The sequence below is a fragment of the Grammomys surdaster genome, unplaced genomic scaffold (genome assembly GCF_004785775.1).
Source record: "Grammomys surdaster isolate TR1022 unplaced genomic scaffold, NIH_TR_1.0 125953, whole genome shotgun sequence".
NCBI classification, from domain to species: Eukaryota; Metazoa; Chordata; class Mammalia; order Rodentia; family Muridae; genus Grammomys; species Grammomys surdaster.
The window spans coordinates 2,196,994-2,201,539 of NW_021620773.1; positions in this window are offsets into that span (position 1 = coordinate 2,196,994).

Sequence of the window (4,546 nt, forward strand, 5' to 3'; positions counted from 1 at the left end):
CCCATTACTCCTTCATTCATTCACCCATTACTCCTTCATTCATTCACTCCATCTTTCATTTATTATTTACTAATTCTTTACTATCTGCCCATTCATTTATTCACCACTCCTCACTCACTTGCTCTGTTCATAACCATGGCTAGCCCCCTTTCCTGCTGTTGTGTTGGCCCAAGTGACACTTCCAGAGGGGACTCCAGGGTTCCCTCTTGACAAGTAGATGCCACAGAGGATGGCTCTGACTTCCCTTCCTTTTCTCAAATGCTGTAGGTTTCTGGCTTTTGTGCTCATTTCTGCATACAGATCCTTGGACTTCGGAAAACTCGGGAGGTATGGACGTGTAACATTAGGACCCATATGGGTCATAGCACATACCACCGAACACCTACTGTATGTCTGATGTGTGTCTAATGAGTCCCCTCTACAAGGCAATAGGGGACATTGACATGAAGGTGGCTTTGGATGATGGGGAGAAGGCTCTAGAACATTAAAAAAAAAAAAAAAACCACAGGGGACCAGGCACAAGGACCATAACACACAGCTGGGACCATGGACACTGCATCTGGACCATGAGTACTAGGGTAGGACCAGGAACCTTGACCTAGGCAGTAGTAGTTTTCTTGCAGTCCCCAGCTCTCCCACCCCAAACAAAGGTGACATTCTCTGAGCTGGTCTTTCAGACGGCATCGAGGTCAATATGTCCAAACTGCCTGCCGTCCTGCCCGTCTGGCCTTCTTCTGCCTTCACTGTGGACTCTTGCTTGTCTCATAGCAAACCCTACCCGCTCCGCCACGCTTCTCCTTCTCAGCAGCTGCCTGAAGCGGCCGGTGGCTTCAGTCACCAGAAGACTCCCTCTCTAACAGCTTAAGAAGGCTACAGAATTAAGGTGTGAGAATGAGGGGAGGGGGATGAGCCAGGCCCCAGTGAACCCCACCTCCTCACCAGCAATACAGCCCTACTCTCACCTAGACTTGGCACAAGAGGTGTTCAGTGGTCACCGAGATGGGCATGCAGATAAAGTAAGAGAGGCCAGTGAGTGAAGGGGCTGCATCTGAGACCCTTCCTAGCCACGTTGGAGAGCCATCCCGCTGGCAGTCAGTCCACACAACCTTGCTGGTCCCCATTCTGTAGTGCCAGGCACCTCACAGTGCCTCACAGCTGTCTGGGTAGGGTGACCCTGGCAGGGCAGCTGGGCTCAGTGCCCCTGTTAGAGTCGGGGGGAGCTGCAATCTCTTGCCTCCCTGGCAAGCACTGTTAGGGTTGGGGGCAACTGATCTTGGGACACATGGAGGAGGGGCTGCTGACTGATGGCAGGTGAGTTGTCTGTGCTTCTGTGTGTGTGTGTGTGTGTTTACACAAACATGCCTGTGCTGTGTATGTGCAAAGGGGAAGAGGCTGAACACGCCTGGGTTGATGTGTGGTATTGGTACATGGCCAACATGTGAATGCACGCTTGGTCATGCTGCAATGGGTAAACCACTGGCTAGCAAGCAGCATGTGAACTGTCACTCAGTGTTGGCATGGCTAGCGGAACACATGGCCACTGATCCAGGATCAGGACCTATCTGGCATTCAGTGAGTATGAATGTATGTGTGTGTGTATGTGCGCGTGTGCACACACATGTGTACACCCCCGTGCACACCCATGCATGTGTGTACTCCTTGGGCTTCTTGCTGCTTTGGTCTCCTGTCTCCTGTCTAGCTCACCACTCCATCCACTCCCATTTCCAGCCCTCCTCTGTGAGACTGCCCTAGGTAGCAGTATTACTCCTTGATTCAGCTCACAGCTGCCTTTAGGGGCATCCTTGGCTATAGGACTTCACAGAACATGTGCACGCACACACACACACACACATACACACATACACTTATATTCACACTCTTACACTTACACATACACACATTCATATACACATCTCTCAGGCTTGTGGCTGGTCTCTTAGTGGGCTTCCCGCACAGAGTGGTTGCCCACAGATGATGGCATCAAGAGGATGGCTGTGCCTGTCAGGTTCACAGCTGTGGGAAAGGCGGGCAGCAGGTGTTCTGTATGGTACCTGTCCCCCTGACGGGAAGTCCTGTCTCCATGCTGTGAGCTTTGGCAGACAGCTTTGCCTGAAAGCTGGAGGCCTAAGCATTGGGCTGAGGGGTGGACCAAAAGGAGCTGGACAAGAGAGCAGCTGATGACTGGTGGGGGCCATGAGAATGGGCGGAAGCTGGGGCAAGTGGCCTGCGAGTGGCCTGGCAGGTCCTGGAAATTCTGGCTTCCTGTTTTTCCAACAAAAGACCTCTGTCCCTCCAGGAAGGCCACTGGCCACTGGCGTTCCTTTTCCGTAAACAGGGTTGTTTTCTTCTTTTCCTCTCTACACAATACCAGCATCCCCCAAATCCGTCACCCTGACGCCTGTCACCACCAGCCACCAGGCTCAGGCAGTCAGAAAGAAGTCTAGCATGTGGGCTCTGAGGCCAAACAGCCATCCTTTACCAGGGAACTGAGCAAGGGTTCAGTTTGCCTGCTGTGGGACGGCCTGAGGAGGAGACAAGGCATAGGAATTTGAAGGTAGCCGCTCTACAGGGAAGGAGGAGACTGGATCGGCTTTGGGATGAACTTAGATGGTTGAGCCTATGCTCCTCAGGATTTGGTGGGACTCAGTGGCCCTCATGGCCTGACTTAGCAGTTTTCAGAGCAGGAAGTCTTGGGTCTGTGTGGTGGGCAGTCCCCTGGGAAGGGGCAGTAGACCCAGGCCCTCCCTTCAGGCAAGTGTCCCTTTAGGTCACCTTCCAGTTGCTTCACAGTGGGGTCAAAGAGCACACTGATGTCCCTCAGGGGCAAAGGAAGCCAGGCCAGCTCCAGGCCCTGATATAGAGTTGAAGACAAGTCCTCCTCCCTGGCTGTGGGTGGACCTTGGGGGGGGGGGGGGGCAGAGACAGAGTCTGGTCTTTCTGGAAGCCAGATGAGGTGGGGGTGCCCTCTCCATGTGCCTGGCCCTGGAGGAGCCAAGAGCGGGCAAGGTGCCCAGGGGATGATTCTGAGCCACAGTATGCAGTGTGTGTGGGTGATTGTATGCATCCCAGCGGCAGGCAAGGCAGGCGCCTGAATGGGCCTGTGTAAGGGGCTGGGGGCTATTTATAGCGGCTCCTGCAGGGAGAGTGCACTATTAATAGTTAGGGCCAAGGGTGAGTGGAAAATGTGCCTGCCCATGCTGCCTAAGCAGTGGGGGCAGGGCCTTCTCTGCTGGAGACACCCGGGGCTGGTACTAGCCCTCACTCAAGCAGCCCAACAAGGGCTACTGTTATCTGGACAGCAGCTGAGCCCAAGATCCAGGGCTTACCTAGGGCTGCAGGCTAGTGTGTTATCCCTTTCTCCTCCACACTTCACCTGCGGTTGCTGTGTATGGGTCAGGGGGACCCAGAACAAGCAGACTCAGTGAGGAGGTCGGGAAAAGCTATGTGACAGAGGTACCAATCGCTGCCACAGTGTGCAGTTCTGGAAGCTCAAGCAGGGATCTTGGCAGGAAACAAGTGACCCTAGGAAGCTTCCAGCATCCCTGAACTGTCAGCAGTTGCCCTGAATTGTCACAGCTGGGGACAACAGTTTCCCTGAGTCCCACCTGAGGCTCCATCCCTAGATTGCTTAGAACAGAGGTATAGCAAGGGACATTTTAGATTAATAATAAAAGAAGCCAGTGGGGCTTCTTTACAGCAGGCAGGTAAAGGCACCTGCTGTCAAGTCTGAAGAGCTGAGTTCAGTCCTCAGGAACCACAGGATGGAAGGCAAGAACTGGCTTCCCAAACCTTGTCCTCGGACTTCCACATACCCACCCCACCCCCACCTCCACCAAATAAATAAAAAGAAAAGAAGAAAGAGCGGCCAATGGCATAAAGACTGGTAACCCTTCCCTACTTGGGCTACAGCTCCCAGAATAGAGGGAGTGCGGAGGAAAACCCATGCCCGGGATGTAGGAATGCAGGGAAAAGGTGAATACAATGTTATTGACCTATAAAGGAAGGACTACTCTGGCAGGAAGCCCTTGAGCCTTGGATCTGGTCCAGCACTTTAGCCCACTTCCACTCTGGAAGTGCTTTTCTTATAATAAATTCTCTATTCCTATCACTATCCACGTGGTCTGCTTCCAATGCTTTGTCCTGGGACAAAAAACAGAGGAATCTCAGCGGGTGTCCTCCAAGTTGCAGTCCAGACTCAAAACAATACAACTGGTAAAAATAGGAACCGGACCCCAAGGAGGCAGCAACCCGTAGTGGGTGTGGTGCAACACCCACCCACCCACCCCCGCCCTGCGCGCCCCAACTCCGCGTTGCAACGCAACTAGATCTCAAGCGGAGGGCTCGCTGCACTGTGTCTCAAAGTGGCGGACCCACACAGCCCAACCCTAGCCCAGGCACACAAGAAAAGGCGTGCACGGTCCAGGGGCTCATCTCCTGCGGGAACTGTGGGTGCACAGGATGATGAGGGGTGCCAGCGCCCGCCTACGGTCATTTGTAGCCAAGTGCTTTCCAGGAAGGTCGTGGCCTTCGCCCTGAAAGAGCTGGT